The sequence below is a fragment of the Acipenser ruthenus genome, chromosome 1, assembly GCF_902713425.1.
Source record: "Acipenser ruthenus chromosome 1, fAciRut3.2 maternal haplotype, whole genome shotgun sequence".
In the NCBI taxonomy this organism is placed as follows: Eukaryota; Metazoa; Chordata; class Actinopteri; order Acipenseriformes; family Acipenseridae; genus Acipenser; species Acipenser ruthenus.
In genome coordinates, this window is record NC_081189.1 from 105,959,545 (window position 1) to 105,980,396 (window position 20,852).

The following is a 20,852-nucleotide window of genomic DNA, read 5'->3' on the forward strand; positions in this document are numbered from 1 at the left end:
TATTATTTACTGCTTTATTATGAATACACAATTAAAAAATCTAAGTATTTGTTTTCTAATCATTAACCTTTATTTTGTCCATTGTCATTTCCATTGAAAAGAGGGGAAAAGTTGATGAAGAAAATACCTTTAAGTGGCTGAGATGCACAATCAGTTGTGATGTCACTGTTTTGAATGGACTTTGCAGTTGAAGGGAATTTCCAGGGGTGTATGATTTTATAAAGCAGGTAATGTCTTATTAGTTAATATGCCAATACGTTTGCATTAGTCACACTTACTATGAACTATGTGGAACCAATTAATGTAATTAAATAAGTTTAAGGTAATGTAGACCCTTTATATATGAATTAAGGCGAATTAGGTTGTTTATGTATAAATAATTGAACTCTACTGTTCTGTTTTGAGCAAAATACTTAATGGCCCATTGCCTTTTGGCACACTAAGTATTTTCATTAGTCAAACAGCCCAAAGGCAAAAGGTATCTAAAGGCCTGACCCTCACTTCAGAGGTCGAATGCACTTTATCTGTACACAGACTCATGTGGGTCAATGTGTTTAGAACAGTTGTTTCAACATTTGTTGTGCCAACAGCCACATAGGAAAGGATTTGCATTAAAATGTATTCTGTTTGCCACTTGCAGGACATTGGTCCTTAGAAATACTTAGCATTATCTTGTTTTTGTGTTTAGTGTTTAGAACATTTTCTATGGTAAGCAATTGTGCATTACTTATTCGCTTTCCAAACTGTTCCAATCTAGGATTCAATGTATTGATTTTGAATGCTCGTGTCTATAGGTTTGGTCCTTTTCAATGCTTATTTTTCATGGGCTCACAAAAATACAGGTATAATTCACTCTCTTTTTTGAGTAAAGTACAGACAACCACAGTTAACTCGACTGGTGGATAACTTGACACCTTCGCTTAAATCGACAAACAGTCTTGGTCCTGGATTTTCTCCATATAAAATATATGCATCCTGCCTTTTTTCATTTTTTAATTCGACACCACATTTACTTGAAACTGAACACTTATTACCAGTACCGAAGGGATAAAAACGATTAAAAAGACTTGTGGATAACTCGACACTATCGTTTCATGTGACTGATCTACTTGACACTCTTGTTTCACGTGACTGTCCTCTGACTGGAAACGGATCGTTCATTTATCCATTTGCAACCAACAAGTGCAACTGGTTACAGTATCAATTCACAATGAGTGAGAAGCGAAATTTTAGTTCTCGTTCAATTGGCTTTAAAGTCGACACAAGTTTGTTAGCAGAACTTTTGAAGCGCGTGTTTTTGCATGTGAAACAATCGACAATGCCCGATTTCTGTGTGATACTGAAAGGTGTTTATTATTGTTTTTGTTCACTGAGTTAATTCTGTATAATGTACATTTCTTAACTTTTGCTATTTAAGCTGTCAAATTAGACAGTACAAGTTGATAATTAAAAGTATAGTCAACAGTTTGTGGTTGGATTGTTTTTATAAAAATAAGGTTTTAGTTATTTTATTAATTCTTATTTCAATCGAACTATACGAGTTATACCAAGTTTGTACAGTTTTCATAAGGACATTTAACTAAAAATAAACTTGTAAATACTGTAATACTGTAAGTGTGCAAGTTCTGTTACTTATATGCATGTTAATGCCATGACTCATGTGCACCCGTGGTTAACTCGACACCTTGGATAAGTCGACACTAAAATCATCCCTGTGGGATGTCGAGTTAGCCAAGGTTGACTGTATTTGTTTTAGTTTCTTTAGTGAAACATCATGAAACCTGTTAATTGTGCAACGGGTTGCAAGTGATTTGGTACTTAATGAGATGAAAGAAGTGCATCTAACTGCAGGTTTAATTCAAGCATAAGAATATATTTGTAAATTGTAGGTTTGTGCTAAATGAAGCAAATATGGAGAAAACAATATTTTGATTTAATTTAGAAGGAATTATGTTAAATACAGATACACTCTAAAGCAGTTGCTAAAAAGGGGAACTAGGCCTTATTCTTGTGGGCCGGTATAGCAGAACATGAAGAATGTTCATTGATATTAATTTGTATTTAAATAGTTTGTTCTCAGCTAACTGCAGACAATTGACCTTGCCTTTCCTTAAGTGCCTAACTGTCACCATGGTCAATTATCTAACTGGTAATGACTGATGTGTTAGACATTTTTGCTTAATTAGACTCCTCTGAGCCTTTATCTACCAATCAGAAAGCTCCATTCCACAGCTCTACTGTGAACATTCAGATGGAATGTCCAGCTTTAAAAATAAAGCCACTGTTAACCAGTTTCTTATCGCAATAAACCCTGATTATCGAGCAGTACTTTGGTAGTTGACCCTGTCTGTAACTTCTCAATGAGTTCAACTACCAGACGGCAATGCCCTCTGATCAGGGTTATATTGCTTAAATGACATGACAGATATTTGGAAACAACCATCACCTTGTTAATGTTTGTTGTATATCTATTTTAAGCCGGATGCACAGAGAATTGTTGTTGACTACTGTTGGTGAAATTTGTTCGGTGCAGAAAATCAACTTTATGCATCTAAACCAATACATTGCCTGACTTATCAAAGTGTTCTGTTTTCACATCCCACATCTTTTATTTTATTTTGATTTTTTTTTTTTTTAATTTAGTCATCGCCAGTTTTTTACCCCAGTTTTTTTCCCCAATTTTGCATGCCCAATTATTATCTGTATGCTCGGCTCACCGCTCTCAACCCCCCCGCCGACTCGGGAAACGGAGGCTGGAACACGCATCCTCCGAAATGTGCTCCTGCCAAGCCGTCATTTTTCTCACTGCAGATCCACAGCAATGCCACCAGACCTATAGTGCCGGAGGACAACACAGATCTGGCGGCTCCACTGCAGAACCACAGGCGCCCTATCGGCCACAGGGGTCGCTGATGCGCAGTGAGCCGTGGATTCCCCTGCCGATCTAAGCCCTCCCTACCTGGGCAGCGCAATTGTGCGCCGCCCCCTAAGAACTCCCGGTCACGGTCGGCTGTGACAAAGCCTGGATTCAAACCTGCGATCTCCAGACTATAGGGCACATCCTGCACTCCGCGCAGAGCGCCTTTACTGGATGCACCACTCGGGAGCCCACAATTTCAAGAATCTTTAAGAGAAACCACAAGCAAAATAGATTCTTGTAGCTTCTTAGATCGTAGGTGCAAGCTTCATTTTACATGTATCTACATGTATCTACCCCAATGTAAATCCAACTTGAATTTATTGGTGAATCCCGGCATCTCAGTTTGTTATGGGCAGTTTCGTTCATCTGCATCTCCCGAGTGGCAGCGATCACATCAGTGCTCTACAGACACTGCAGAAATTATATAAAAAGATAACTAACAATGGCACTGTTACCCGCACAAAATGATTAAACATTTTCAGCTCATAAAGACTGAGCAAGTATACAGTAACTGAGGTCTTACTGATTTGTTAGGAATGGATTCAGGTTTGAATCATATCTCAAATGGTGTTCAATCTCGTTCCTAAAGTTATCGACCCCATAGATTGATTAGAGGAGATTTTGGGCTGTTTAAATTGTGTTACACTGTGTTAAAATAAATAAATAATAAGTGAAGATGTCACATCTCCTTACCACAGATGATTACATCCCCAGGGTGTCAGTCGTATTCATACAATTTACAGCATAAGAATCATTGGTTTAGTGTTTTCTAGTGTCCTCTCCAGTTTTTTAACCTATAAGACATTTTAAGTTAATTACCTTTGACTTGTATTAAGGTCATGATATTGCTTTTAAAAAGTCATTAAATGACAGAATTATGTCTTACTGTTTTTCTTTTTTTTCATCAGAAAATCTTGTATTCCTATATGAACTATTTAAGGAGCATTTAGGACCCAATTTTATAGTAATAATATACAGTAGTGTGTAGTAGTGTTTGTTTTTTTATATTTGACCTGTCACGATTACAGAAATAATTACAACACAACCCATGTACCTTTACAAATATGTCATATGGGTACCATCTTGTATTATAGGGCTTTAGAGCTATTTGTTGTGAAGCCTGAGGGATGCCATTAGACAAGAAAAGAACACTAAAGTAACCCAATAGCACTACTGTATCACAAGTACAAGTACAAGTGTAAGTACAAGTAAAAGAGAAGTAGTATAGGTTCAGTGTGAATAATGCACTGTAAATGCATAGTATAAATAATAATCTGGTACGTTTGTATAATACCAACAGAACTTTCTGTTGAGATAAAATGGTGAAACAGAATCATATCAAACACTGGAACCATATCTCATTGATGTAAAATGATTGTACTTACTATGGGCCTAATCTGTCCTAATATTACAGATAAATAAATTGCAGGAACTAGTGAAATTGTTGTTGAAGACGATAAGTTTTGTCAGTTGATTAAGAAAGGTTAAAGAGGTCAAACAAATGGGAGGATCCAAAAGCTGCACTAACCCATACTGGCACTGCAGTAATGCGGAAAATAGTTGAATGTGTTCATCCTTTAGACTATGAACAAAACAAGGGGGTTTTATGTAGCATTCAGCAGATTCAGAAAAACTTTTATAAGCATATTAATTGATATTGAATATGGTCTCTTACAAATGTTTCAAGTATCCTTAGTAGAAAAGAATGTGCATAAAAGTGTCCCAGTCTGCCACTTGTTAGTAACCATAGTTATTTGTCTGTCTGGTCCAAATATAAAATGAAAGAACGATGGAGAAGGAGTCAGCCCGGCCCCCTGATAAGCAGTAGCAGAGTAAAACACATGTCTTATATATATATTTTTTTCTTTTAGCAATTCCTAGTACAAATCAGTTTGTTTTTTTGGGGGTTTTTTTACGAAAAAGAAAAAACGTAATTTCTGGCATAAAATGAGCTTCCGGGACAAAATGTATCTTCCAGCAAACAATGCGCCTGCTGTTTTCTTAGCAATGCGTCTGTCTTTTTTTTTTGATGCGGCTGCAGTTTTATAGATGTCACCACCCCCTTCTCTGATGTCACCATCCTCTTCTCTGATGTCACCACCCCTTTCTCTGATGTCACCATCCTCTTCTCTGATGTCACCACCCCTTTCTCTGATGTCACCACCCTGTTTCAGTCACCTGGCTGCAGCTATGTCTTTGTGTAGATTTGCTATCTCTATGCACCTGTCAGTTTTATACCTTTAATAATGTTAAATATATCAATCACAAGAGTTATCTGAATATAAGTGTTTTAAAACAGAAGTCAGAAAGTAGGAACTCATTTCGGACAAATAAATGAATCTTCATCACAGTGAGCATGTGTTGCAGTAGGTTTTGTAAAGCATGTTAGTACAGCTATTCTTAAAATGTCTTGTGTCCTCAAATTCCCACGATTGTGTGATTTTCCTAAGTACCATGAAACTGTGCTAAATCTAAAGATCCAAGCTTAAAGCACTTCTCAAGTAAAGAACATATTATGTTAAAACTTTTGTAATGTATGTTTCATGAAGCATGGTCCTTTCCTGACCAAAAAGTGCAAGACATTATTAAATAAGCTACTCGAAATGTATCTCAATGAAATGGTTTTGTAGAGGCCAAAAATAGCTTGGATTTAGTTGGATGCACAGACATGCCTATTTCCCAGTCGCGTGTGCATCCAACCGAAGAAAATGTGCAGCAAGATGCTGTCTGTTTTAAAACAATTTTAGAAAAAAATAAAACTTTAATTCATGTTGCTCAAAATGAGAGTGGAAGTTTTTTTTTTTTTTTAAACGGACCTAGTTCATGATGTATTCATTTCCTTTAGTGCATTAGATATATTTTTTTAAACCCTGTCCCTCTGATATATAAAGATAACCAGCCTTAGAATTACATTGTTATGGTGTTGCTATCCTTATTGAGGCTTTTAAAAAATGTACCAAAATGAAAGTACCAATTGTTAAAATCCAAGGAAAGGTTAGCACAGAGATAACCCATTTTAATGCCAAATTCAATTGGCATTTGGCTTACATTAGTCAAGGTTTAAACTTACTTCCAGTTTAATTTTTCATAATAGTAATTTGAACATACCAGGCAAAATATACAAGGTTTTGATCCAAGTGACTCAAAAAATGACTGAACCACACCTGCTGGTTTGTTGTGCTTGTGGGTCCGTCCGGTTGGTTCAAAGATCTGGATTAAATGTCCTATTCAACACTGATATAAAGATTTCAGATGTATAGCCCTACCGAACAACAGTTACAGTCAGTGGAAAATATATCCCCAACTTTTTATACCTATGTTATTGGCTGATTTGGGAGTGTATGACAGGAGCATGGGACATATTTCTCAAACATCAACTAGCGAAGATGATTTTGGCACATGTAGTACTGTATTATCGAAACAGTCATAAGAGCTTCAGCAAATAGATAATTGTCCCCAATTAAAATATATGTTTGAAGTTTTTAATGAACAAGTGTTAATACACAATACAATACAATACAATGTTTTGGTATACAACGCACTTCATGCATAGCATCCCAGGGAGCTTTACAGTAAAAAAAAAACTAAAAATAATAAAAAGCCATTGGCCAATCAATTCAGCTAAAAAATAAGCTAATGAAAAAAATATGTTTTTAAAATGATTTAAAAGATTCAGCTATGCCAGCATTTCTGATATAAATTGGGACAGAGTTCCAGAGGCATGGCGCATAACAACTAAAAGCCCTTGCCCCTCCTTATTTTAAGCAATTTTTGGGAACCACCAATTGTTCAGCATTTACTGATCGGACACCAACAGTTCCTGCAAATATTGAGGACCAAGGCCGTTTAGTGCCTTATAAGTAGTGAGCATAATTTTAAAATCAATCCTAAATTTAACAGGAAGCCAGTGCATTGATTTAAGAATGGGAATGATATGTTGTGAACGGCTGGTGCGTGTGAGCATTATAGCTGCAGCATTTTGAACTAGTTGGAGCCAACGTAGCTTAGAATCAGGGAGGCCAACAAACAGAGCATTACAATAATCCAGCCGAGAAAGAACAAGAGCATGAATCCACATCTCAGCAACTTTATCAGATAAAGTGGGTCTCAGTTTAGCAGTGCTCCTCAAATGATAAAACAAGGCCTTCATAACAGAGCTAATGTGGGTATCCAAACATAGTTCTGAATCCAAAATAATTCCCAAGTTTCTCACAGTATTACATGGAGTCAGAAGATTACCATCAGATGAGACTTCAATACTAGGTGATTTAGCTAGACTGTTTTTGGAGCCCACCAATAATACCTCTGTTTTACTAGGATTTATTTTCAAGAAGTTTTCAGCCATCCATAATTGAACTTCGCTCAGGCGCTGAGACAGCAAAGACACCTCTATCTCTGGTTTTGTAGGAAGGGAAATATACACCTGAGTGTTGTCCGCATAACAGTGAAATCCCAAATTGTATTTATTAATAATTAATCCAAAAGGGAGCATATAGACACAGAAAAGCAAGGGACCAAGGATTGAGACTTGTAGAACTCCATACTTCACGTCACCTGTCTCAGAAGAGTACTGAACCAGAGAGACAAACTGGCGTTGATGTAATAAATAGGAGCAAAACCATTCTAAGGCAGTGCCTGTAATTCCAATATAATTTTGTAATCTCTCCAGTAAGATCCCATGATCCACGGTGTCAAAACCAGCAGACAAAAGGGCGGTTTCAGAATGGCCTAAGCGAAAACCTGACTGAAACTTTACCAATAGCCCATATTTACAAAAATTATCCTAAAGCTGGAGAGTCACAACTTTTCCAATCAACTTTGCTAGAAAGGCAATGTTAGAAATAGGCCTATAATTTGCAAGACCGTGTGGGGGAATGTTCTGTTTTTAATTTCATCCAGGTTTAGAGTAGAGGGAACACTTCCACATGTCAAAGAGGAGTTAACAATAGGAGTTAGAGTAGGGGCCAGGATAGGAGAACACACCCTAATAAGCCAGGTAGGCTGTGAACAGGCTGGCTGTAGGGGTGACCTCAGGCCAGAAAGAAACACACAGACAGGCAGTACTGGTGGGTGAAACTGAGACGCTGCGGCACTCAGTGAGTTTAATAAAAAACAGGGACGAACACTAAACATAAAACAAGTATGGTGCTGGTGCTTCCAGCACTCATAGCAATTGTTACTTATTATTATTATTATTATTATTATTATTATTATTATTATTATTATTATTATTATTATTATTATTATTATTATTGCTTTTACCTCCTCACTCTCTCCCGTTCTTTCGCCCTGAACACGCAAACCCGAGTGAGTAAAACGTGCATCTATATATACTGTTGTGCCGGGATTCACTTACTAATTAATTATTCACTTGAATCCCAGCACGTGAACTAATTTGTGCAATCCCGTACTCACATACTTTACCTGCACATGAAGTGATTATGCATCCCCGTGCCTAAATACAACTATATATTTTAAATCACTCGTGCTATACAGACCCATTTATATCCTGTGCACCAATACCTATACACCAACATTAACACACCACACGCAACACATAACACATAAAACACACATGGGCGGGGCACAATGCCACATAGGCCAAGGATCCAAACCACAGGTCGTAGGATTTAGTTTAGTTATGACAACCTTTAGGTCAGCCTCAGTTACCTCAGTTAAATTCCTTAAAATAGCAGTTGTAGTTGAATAACAATCTGGAGTAGAAGGGGCAGCAGTACTAATGGCAAAGGGCAACTGGGTCCTAATCACTTAAGTTTTATCTGTAAAAATGTTTTAAAAGTTTTCACAGGTGTCAGTTTGATCTGTTTTAGGATTTAAAAGTTTATCAACAGTATTAAACAGTGCTTTTGGCCGATTTCTACCAGTGGAAATAATATTAGAGAAATAAGAGCCTTAGATGCCCTCCATTTTTGTTCCAAAGTGCGACCTTCAGTTTTTAAATCCTTAAGATCCTCAGTGTACCCGGGAAGAAAGCATTTTAGACTGATAGTGCAGGTACAAAGTGGTGCTACTTTATCAATAATACTGGATAGAGTAGAATTATACCGGGCAACTGCCTCATCAGTTGGTAATAACAGTGCAGTATTTATTATTATTATTTACAATTGTTACAAGATATCACATTATGTTTACATACAATTACCCATTTATACAGTTGGTTTTTTACTGGAGCAATCTAGGTAAAGTACCTTGATCAAGGGTACCACAGCAGTGTCCCCCACCTGTAATTGAACCAATGACCCTCCGGTCAAGAGTCCAGAGCCCTAACCACTACTCCACACTGCTGCCCAATCAGCAACCCAGCTAGTTAACTTAACTGGATCTGAAAGTGGACAGGTCTAAATACAACAGTTTGCGGCAATACAGCAGGAAGAGGTGAAGCAATTTCAAAAGAAATGAGAAAATCATCAGAGAAAGAAAGTGGAGTAAGAGAAAGGTTACTAGGAGATAGAATGATGTAATAACCATACCTAGAGTATGTCCCTTAATGTGGGTAGGTGCTGAGATATGCAGATTCAAATTTAAAGACTAAAAGAGCAGTGACATTTTTAGAAAGGCTATCCAAACAGTTGTCTATATTGATGTTAAAATCACCCATAACCAAAGTCTAGTGTGACAGGAGACAAGTGAGGACAGCAGCTCAGAGACTTCTGCAAAAAATAATGAATTATGTTTAGGGGGCCGATAAACCAATAACACAGTAATTAAGCATAACATACTATTATAAATAATATTGTGCATTGTTCATTTTGAATTAAACATACACAATGTAAATGTTAATAAGCTACAACATTTAAGCAGCAATATTATGTAACAAGCCCCCCACCCCTCACCGCCCCCACCAAAAAATAAAAAAATCGCCCTTCCCCATATGGCCAATTATATTACTATTACGTCCCCTTCAGATTATTATGCCTTTTTTACAATTTGTTTTATTTGTAGTGTTTAACAAAATATCATTTGTGTATGTATAGATTAAAGCATGTACTTAACTTGAAACTAATTAAGTTACGTGATGCACATTAAGCGCTTTGTTCACACCTTTGGGCTACACTTTAAGGTTTTAACATTACCTCTTAAACTAATGAAGAATTGACCTGAATTATCTCTCGGCACCTTGTTTTGGCACGTCTTAGGTTTCACTGCATAACAAGATGGAAAGAGTCTAGGCTCTTTAGACTGCCAGTTAAGTACAGATTGCTGTATGAGCCAGAGGGCATTTACTTTAGACGACAGCCTTAAAGACCATGACATAATGTACAGAAATGTGAGACATCACCGATGGCTGTTAAAGGGCACTTTAAAAGATGTTGTCTTTTGCACCCAAACAGGGTTTTAGAATTCAGTCTCAGAGATATTTTGAGACCTACACATCCATGTATCATTTATGCTATGTGTCTCCTCTTTTTGTGAAATTGATATGTGCTTTTTCTCTGTTAAAAAAGATGTCCATATGGATCTGAGTATATATATATAATTTAACTGATGACTTTAATAAGCCACACATGCAAGTAATTTAAAATAACAAGATAAAAGGAACACATAGCCACAAATGTTAAAATGCATGAGACGTTGTAGAAGTTATTTAAGATGCCTAATTAAACCACAAAGTGGTCTAACATTTTCACACATGAGCCTGTTATTTCCATATCACTGATGACTGGCCGAAAATTTAAATTCTCATACTCTGAGATTTTCATGCAGATACAGTAGGTATGTAAAGTGTGTGTATTTATATATATATATATATATATATATATATATATATATATATATATATATATATATATGTGCGCACCCCTTCATAGCATATCGCACCCAGAGTCCCAGACTGCTATATTTATATGTAAATGTGCTGAAAGGGAGTTTATCCAATAAACCCCACCCCTGAGGTAATACAATATTTTTGGACAAGTATTCATTATTTATGAGACAACTTGTAGGTTTAAATAACATTTGCATTATAAATAAGTGTCAAATCAACAGGTGGTTGAATTTGCCAAGAAATGGTTAAACACATTTAGCAACATCGCAATATTAAGAATGGTGTGTCTAAAACATTAATATATGCAAGTCACAGTACTAATTGATGCTTTAAAATGTCTTTTTTTAAATATAATCTCTAAGCATTATTACTGTTATTCATGTTATAGTGCTGCACACCTTTAAAACATAGGCAGAACAGTCATATGGAAGCCACATGGCCATTAGGAATACACTGTTTGAATATCCTAGATAGTCATTTGCTATTCAAGTATGTATTTGTTTATTTATTTATGTATTTATTCATATATGACAACACAGTACATGCTTAGCAATAATACACTGAATACATGCAGTCTTGTTTTCTACCATCATCCACTTTTAAGTACTTTTAAGTATATGCAAAGTAAATAAAGGCTAAACACATATGACTTGAAATGTGTCATACTTGAAAGCAAGTGCCCTTAATTTCAGAATCAATGACAAGACCTGAGAAAGACTATAAAATACGAAAAGGCTTAAAATGACGTCACTGGCAAGGCTTGTTACTGTCAGGAGAGACAGAGAGAGACTCAGACACAAGAAGCTGCAGGTTTAAGCGCTGTTGTGCACTTTATTTACAAAACTAGACAAACAAACACTAACAAACAAAACAAATAGGAACAAGGGCCAAAAGAAAAGGTTCAGACAAAAAGGACTGTACATATACCCTCCAATACAACACAGCATAGCACATCACCAACACTAACCTTATCACCAACATTAATATAATATTAACACCCGTGATTTCCCTTTTTATACTGTGGCTGGAGCCTAATTAATCATTAGGTATTCAATTATGGCCTCAGCCACATCCCCCTGTTCTTGCAGGGAGGAATTTAATTACCTACCTGCCAACCCAATATTCCCCATACACACCCACACATTACACCGTTAGGGCTCCAGCCTGCCACAGACTGTATGAAATATGAAACACTGGTTAAATAGTGTATCATGTCTTTAATAGTTACCAATGGGGTTAATCAATAGCCTGTATAAAATGCCTGTAATGGACTTTAGTCATGGATATCCCTAAATGACCTAAATGAATGCAGATGGTGTGTCTTCATGTTGAGTTCTTTGATCAGGTAGAGTTTTGAATAGATTTTTGTCCCTGACAAATCACTACGCCAAATAAGGCACAACAAAATGGAAAAAGCCAGAAGGTCATTTGAACCTTGTGGTTTAGGAGCAAAGAGTGGCGGGCGACAGAAGGTGGGCCAGTGTTTGCAAGCTTTGCATATGAGCAGAGTCAGGAAGTCTGGCGGCTGCTATTCCTCCCCCATTAGCAGATCAAGAGAAGAGCATTAGTGGGGTTAAAGGAAAAGATGAGGAAACCCAATATAAGAAGCTGCCACTTCCACTTTTATTAGTTCATTGAAGCTGTCAAAACTTTAGGATGTGACCAATGCAAATACATTTATGGGAAAACACATCTTATTTCTCATTGATATGTCATTATTGAAATTCTTAAAAAAAAAAAAAAAGTAGGCCCTCAGATCATTTTCAATGGAATTGTACTAAAAACATCATGCTAAACCATATGTATCTTAAAATAACAAAAGTGTTTTTCACAAACGCCCTAGCCATGACAAATTATACAATTGTGTCTCAATAAACAGCTACAAAGCCATTACATAAGTATTCAATGAATCATTTTGGATTGAACAGTTTTAAGGTTAGAGGGTATACCCTGGTGTCTCAAATATTATTATTTATTTATTTATTTATTTATTTATTTATTAGCAGACGCCCTTATCCAGGGCGACTTACATTCATAAACAAAAATACATTTCAAGAATCACAGTACAAGTAATGATATAATTAGGAGCAAGATAAAAATACAATGACTTTGGTTCTAGCAAGTACAAGTATATGACAAAATACGATTAAATAACAGAGCAGATAACAGTGTCAGTGATAGTTACATCAGGATATAATTAAATACAAAATACTACAGATTAAATAACACTTGTGACAGATTACAGTACTCTAAAGTACAGGATTAAATGCAGTAAAAGTATTAGCTATTGTTGGCATGCAACATTTCAATACATATTTTAATTAAGCATTTATACTACACAATATTTTTAATACTCCAGACATTGCAGGCAGAATACACCTATTTATACAATTGTAAAATATATTTTTGAAGCCTGTATATCATTCATTATATCTTTCATTATATTGTTATATGTATTAGTCATGTACTGACAGTAATCAAATTAAGCTCCAAATTGTAATGTTATAAGTTATGTGTTTGTTTAAAATCAGTAATTTGCCAGCTGGCAAGGACTTCTGAAATGAATTGCTATTTTTTTACTGCACGGTGGAGGTAAGGTGTGGTACTGGATTTACTGCACATAAGAGACACAAACACAACCAACAATGAAAACCACTAACAGTTCCCCAGTTGTGACTCCTGTATCAGTTGTGGTGACCACAGATACATTTTAACACTGGCTGTACTGTCTGAATTGTCTGTATAAGTCATACACCAAGTTACAGAAATATATATTTAACCCCATTAGCACTGTTCCAAGGGACCACTGTAATGTACTGTGTCTCATCAGCATTCACTGTTAATGATGGAAGAATAAATTACGCCTTTGCTGCTGGCCCGCAGTGTCAAGTTTCAATCAACAGGGATCTACATCTCTACACATCATTTGTGTGTCTCAGCTGCATACAGTGTAAGTATATATATGTTAACTTTAGTGGGGTTCGGTGGGGGTGGGAGCCATGGCTTTAGCTCTTCCTAATTTCACCTGCTTATCATCCTAGACTTCCTATATAAACCCAGTCACAGCTCTGCTCTTTCTCTTGCGTTACCTTTTTTGAATGTATAGAGAATAACTATATTGATTATTGTGAATGAACCTTGCCTGCCTGACTTCCCTGATTCCATTTTCGACTCCTGAACCTTTGAGTACCTGATCCGGCTATAAACTTTCTTTTGTACTACTTCCCGATTTGGCATTGACCTTGCAGCATGACTACCTGACCTGCTCTGAAAATTTGCAGCACAACTTCCCGATTGATTACCGAACTAAGACCGGACCCAACACAGAGTACGGATCTACCTACCTCTTCCTCTTCTGACCCTGAGAATCCAAGGAACATCCCAATCCCTCCCGCAGCATCTCCTTCCTTTGTTTCAGCCCCTGACCCAGAGTTTTCCCAGCTATGCCGTTCCAAAAGGAAGCATCGGCAGGATTCCTTCCCTGCCCAGCTTTTCTTCAAAGACTGGCCTGTCGCCAGACTATTAACCCTTAGCGGTCCATTTATTTAGCGCATCTCAGGCGCGTCAGGTCCAATTTATTTTCACATGTGCTGTTTATTTTACATGCACTGTTTAAAAGTATTTTTTCACAGTACAACAGGACACTCAATACTGCATCTCCAGCCCCTCCCCACCCCTTGTTCGCTGTATTTTTCACATACCTCTTCATAGTTGTGCATACTGATAAATCATCTCCTGATCACTCGTTTTATCACCAAACTCCTCAATAATGCGATCCAAGTCATTATTTTATTACTATAACATCTCAAAAAGCTCTGCGAATGTCTGTGATATTCTTTGAGCGCTGGATGTGGAAACAGCTATCTTATTTGTTTATGGTCGTGTTAACTCTGTGGTGCCGGGGCTATGTGTATTGCTCAGATCCGCCCCCTTTTTTTCCAGCTCCTATTGGTCTCACTCAGCCTTTGAATGGTTTTCTCTGCTTTTTCTGGAGAAAAAACGACTAGAGACCTGTGATTTACGTCTTTTTGATGATGTCGACCAGGGTCCGACATCGAACCGGAAAGGGAAAATTGTAATGTCGGACCTGGTCCGACATAGGGCCACAAAGGGTTAAAAAATTCGATTAGGGAATCCAAATCCCATCTGGAAGTGATCAGACTGTATTATTTCTACTTTTGTGCGAGTCTGTCTCAGCAGAACCAATATTCTCCACTCACCGCCCCACCCCTGCTTGCTCAGCAGCACCAGCTCCAAGTGCCTACGTCACCACCCCAGAGCCACCAGCAAGTATAGCAGAAGTCCAGCAGTTACCTTCAGCTGAAGATTCCATAGCAGAGCTTCATCGAAAAATCATGGACAACATGAAGCAGTTCATGCAGCGGTTTACAAACGTCCTGTTCACAATTAATACTCAATTAGATGGCATGGACAATCGCTTAAATTCGGGGACAATCCCATCTAGCATAAGAACATAAGAACATAAGTTTACAAACGAGAGGAGGCCATTCGGCCCATCTTGCTTGTTTGGTTGTTAGTAGCTTATTGATCCCAGAATCTCATCAAGCAGCTTCTTGAAGGATCTCAGGGTGTCAGCTTCAACATTACTGGGGAGTTGGTTCCAGACTCCCACAATTCTCTGTGCAAAAAAGTGCCTCCTATTTTCTGTTCTGAATGCCCCTTTATCTAATCTCCATTTGTGACCCCTGGTCCTTGTTTGTTTTTTCAGTTTGAAAAAGTCCCTTTGGTCGACATTGTCAACACATTTTAGAATTCTGAATGCACAACTATCGGTGAGATACAGGGGCACCATGTTCTACAAATACCATAAAACATTCTAAGCAAAAGCAGCCGCTATCTTGGCTAATGACAATAATATCGTTGATTGGTCCGCCCCCGACATAGATCTGTTCAACCGTATATTCAGTGGGGTCAGGGCAAACGCATGCAGGGTATGCGCATCCACTGCGCACTCATCTGATTTGTGCCCAAAAGTGACAATGGCAGCCCCATGCACATCAACCGCCACCCCCTCTCCCCAAATTCAGCAACCACATCTCTGACTTTCTTCTCATTTCCCCCCCTTTGGATCCCGCCACTCAAGCAATCTGCAACTTGTGATTCCTCATTCGTCTCACTCTCAGAAGACAAAACCATCAGCCCAGAAACCCAAGTAGAATTCCTCAGAATCACCCTGGACACCGTCAAATTCAAAGCCAGCCTCTCACTGGACAAACTGGAGTGCATTCGTCAGTTTATTAACATTTTCCAAGTATCAAAATCAATCTCTAAACGCAACCTGTTATCTCTCCTTGGCCACTTCAATTTCGCAATCTGCATTATTCCCCAAGGCAGAACATTCATATCTCGCCTTCTCACTCTTGCATCAACTGTAAAAAACCTGGATTCTCATATTAACATCTCCCCAGAAGTAGAAAAAATATCAGAATGTGGTCCACCTTGCTGCACCACTGGAACAGCCTCTCATTATTCCACAATGATTACATCTCAGCCCCTCATGCTCTATCTCTATTTATCGATGTGTCATCCATATGATTCAGGGGTTTTCTAATCAACGAGTGGTTCTATGTCACTTGGCCCCCCAAAATTCAAAACTTATCTCCTCACCTCAAATCCTCAGCTCTGTTTGAAATTGACCCTATTGTCACGGGGCACTCTTGGTCCAGAAAATCAATATTATTTTTCAGTGACAACCAGTCAGCCGTGCACATCATCAGTAAAGGCAGATCGTCTTCCCCTCTCATCATGCAACTACTTTGCCATTTATAAAAACCTACACTTCAGGAATTCAATTCTACTTCCACAGCATGTCCATCCCCTCGCCAATCCTTCTCTCCATTCCAGCAGTACATCTGACACTCCGAGGAATCACCAAGAGCATCTCCTTCCAGACTCCCCATAACCACCAATATCCTCAATACCCTGATATCAATTCTCAGGTCAGGATGTTTCAATCCTTTCGACGACCGCCATGGAATCAATGTGCCTAACCGCCTTCTTTGGATTTTTGAGTTCAGAACTCAGTCCCCTCATCACCCAGTTTTCCAGCCATAGGCATCCGCTTCTGCGACCTCTCTCTAGTTCCAGATCAACATTACATCCTGTTTCTGAGAGCATCCAAGACCAACTCCGCCAAGATCAATTCATCCAAATATCAAAAATAGACTTTCCTCTCTTCCCCTTCTCCACTCTGACTAAGTTCATATCCATTAAAAGATCTTTCAGTTCCCTAGACCGCCTCTCTCTTCACTGCCAGACACTGGTTCGCTCCCCACCTCTCCGCTCTCATCACCAGAGCAGGTCTTCTCCCCAATTCTACCCCACACCTTCAGGATTGGCGCAACCTCTTCAGCAGCCAGAGCCTGTGTCAGCCAGCACCTGATCAAGACCATGAGGCGCTGGTCCTCTTCAGCAGTTAACTCCTACATCCAATCGCTGACATCCAATATCACTGCAGCACTCCAGTCTATAGCTAGCATGCTTAAAGCGGACCATTTATTTTGTTGTCTTTGTTTGTCTTCACAGGTGCATGTGCAGTGGGGAGTCATGGTCCATCCTTATAGTGAGGGATAGTGAGTCTCACTTCCCCGACCTGGAGTTCCAGTAACTCCACAGGTTCTTCCTGTGGTCAGAGGGGACCACCGGCCACACTATTCTTTCGCAGCTCATGTGCTATATCTTGCCTCAAGAAAAAGGCTCTGTCCTTTATCCTCCTGGGATATGGCCATCATACTCTTAGTGCTCGAGTCCCATAACTAACAAATATTTGTGTTTTTTCAGATTCTCTTTTCTTCATTACGTCAAGGCTTCGTATGACCCATTTCATCCTCTGAGGGTCAAACCCAGTCGGTAACTGGGACCCAGTCGCGAGGCTTCACCTATAATGACTCTCCGTGAAGTCAGGGGATTCTGTGTTTTCAGGGGCCCAGAGGCCTCGACTCCATAGGGAAGGATCTCTCGGTTGGAGCCTGGGCCCATCCTTTTCTTTCTCCCCTGTTCTGCTTCAAATGTTACTTGAATTTGATTTACTTTTTTTCTTTTTTACATTTGCCTTACTTGTAATGCTCGCAGTTATTCTGAGCAGGGCTAAGTTCTATATTAGTAATGTGAGCTTTCTGTACATATGTAGACTATACAGGTACAACAGAGTTAAAAAGTCACATTGTCACATGATTTGAATATAATTGGAAAGTAGGTGTCAGGCATTTAGAATGATCTAGTTTATAGCATTTTATTTCTGCTCTGTAAATATTTGGTTTATGGTCTCAAAATATTTTAGATTTCTCTAGAAATATCTTTTTTCCCCCATATATTGTATATTTTATGAGATGTGTTAATATTTAATTTTCATTAAAAATCAAGTGTTTTGCATACAACTCTCTGTGAACAAACCCCACACTCCAGCTTGGATATCACAGTGGAAAATGTTGCCCACCAACGGCACTGAATCCTGGGATGAACACCAGTAGCTGTCGCTGGCTTGTGACTTGGTTTAGAATTTATAGAGATCAAATGCAAGACTACGATATGAGGAACCAATTGTAATTTTAGATACAAGTTTTCAATACCTGTAAGAAATAAGGAGTTTAATTCTGAAACGGCCAGTATAAGATTAAATGACTGGTGACAGCCTGAACCAGAGGGCCTGCAGTGGTACTACCAGGTGAGGTAGTGAAGAATATTAGTGCTGTGTCGTGCACTACGGCTTTTGAAACGTGCCTTGAGGAGTCTTTTCAGAAGCATTTTAATTTTTAGATATTTTTATATAGGATAAAAACCCACTGTAATATCTCATTTACATCTTATTTTATTGTATCCTTATCATCCAATGTATTTTTATTTTTTATTTTTACATTTTAAACTTAAAGTACATATTAATAGTTACATCAGTTTAAGCTGACTAGCAGAAAGAGTTTAAAGAAGGACATATATCATTGGGATTACATCAATGGTTAAGGAATGGGTAAAATAACATTTATGGTAGGGATCACATGAATGGGTTGAAATATTTTGGCCACTGTAAGTAACAATTTTTTGCAGCCATGGAATTTATATGCAATTTCCAAAAATGTATCCCACATGTTGGGCTGATGCTCAAGCCATACTCTCTGTTGGAAATGTTATAATCCACGATGAGATAAAAGTGGAAAATATGTAAATGCTGCATTTTGAATAATCCATTTAAACTAACAGCTGAATGATATAATACTTGAAGAAAGTGAAGTAGTTTTGTAACACCTTTGTCCTGGAGTGTTTTCTTTTCACAACAAGCTGGGGTTAAACATGTCCCTGTCACTTGTCACTTGTCACTTTATAATATTGTCATTTTAACAATAATTAATCATTTTTTATTGTATGTTTTCTTTGGGTTTTTTTATATAAAAATGTCTTATCTGTTATTAATTATTGTCCTATTAATGGATTTCCAACTCATGGAGTGGTAACACTATATACTAAGGATTGGTTATAAATAATAAAAAATGTATATATAAATATGTTATAAATAATATTAGATACAGGGTAATAAATGCCATTGGGTCATTATAAGAAATATTGGCACTTTTTAAGATGACATGATGCTTTCTACTACTAATATACTGTTATGGCTATGTAAAACAGAGCGTTATTATATGGTTCACAAACAAAGCATTCGTGAGGAATTGTGCACTTTGGTGGGGCAGAAATAGCAAAACCTTAGAAAAGTTACATTACTCTACTGTCTTTTATTCTGGGACAGGATCACTTTTTCTATCAGTAGTAAACTTTCAGTTGTACATGTTTAAAATACGGTGTTGCGCTATTTCTTTTTGTTTTTAATCTTAAGTCATTAATTTAAAAAATAATTTAACTTTCCTGTTTCAAAATCACATCATATCAAATGTACAGACTTTTAGTGACTTCAGAACAAAATGAAGATAGACCGCAGTTTGTATTTCATCATTAATGAAGTAGACCACGGTTTGTATTTCGTCATTAATGAAGATAGACCACGGTTTGTATTTCATCATTAATGAAAAACAGTTTTCAAGCACTTATTTTATTTCCAGTTTTTTGTTTCATCTAGGATTACAGTCCTTGATAATATTTCATTCCATAGGCTGATTGCAAAAAGATTAGCTTTTCTGGATATTGTCGGAAAGAGAAAACTGGGTATAACCTCTTGATCCTGTGTCAGAATCCCAGGATATGCTGTGACTCCATTAGAACATAAGAACATTTAAGAACAAGAGATGATTGGTCTAAAAACTTAAAGAATCCCAATGATTTAGCATCAACAACATGGCTATGTGCTCCAGTTAGACATTCTAAGTGCTCCATAGCAAAATTCATTATCTTTATCCTGTTCTAATGGGTTCTTTCTTTCAACCCTGCCATTAAGTTTGGCCTATTTGAAAATTGGATGGACAGTTGCTTCTTCACAATCTTTCAGGCTCTTAGTCACCTCCTAAGAATACCCTTCCTTGGCTTATCTCTTACTATACCTATATTCTTTCTGAACTGTCTTGTTTCTAATGACCTGAATAATGATTCTAGCTATGCTCTGGTTTTCTTATGGAGAATAGCTTTCTCCGCTAAAATGGTGAAGAAGTTCATGCCAATGGAACATTAGCTTTTGACGTACTCAACAAATCACTGATAGAGAAATAATTACACACTTCTTTATGTGTAACCTGTAGTTCAGTTGGGAAATGCATTTATTTTTAAATAGTTTAACAGAAGTCTATGTCCCCTACTTACACTATACGAGTACAATAATTTGTTCCTGTTATAATCGTTGTAACTTTGCAACTAATTGCTTAGTTTTCAGGAATTCCAAACTACATCTTGTTATTAATAGCACAATTCTAAAGACTGAAAGTCTCAAATGCGTACATACTGGGCTAACTTCTATTTGGCATAGCATGGTGTAAGTCATATTGATCATTTATATTCAAAAGGTGATATACTAGATGTAAGTTCATCAGTTTTTTGGTTGGAAGGGTATTTTCCATTCCAAAAATGATTTAACAGGCTTTCAAAATAATAAATAATACCCCTCCAAGACAAACATAGACGACTGTGATAGTGGAATTTAATTTTTTAAAACACATCTTACCAAGTAGCTGCCCAAAGGCCCACAGTTCT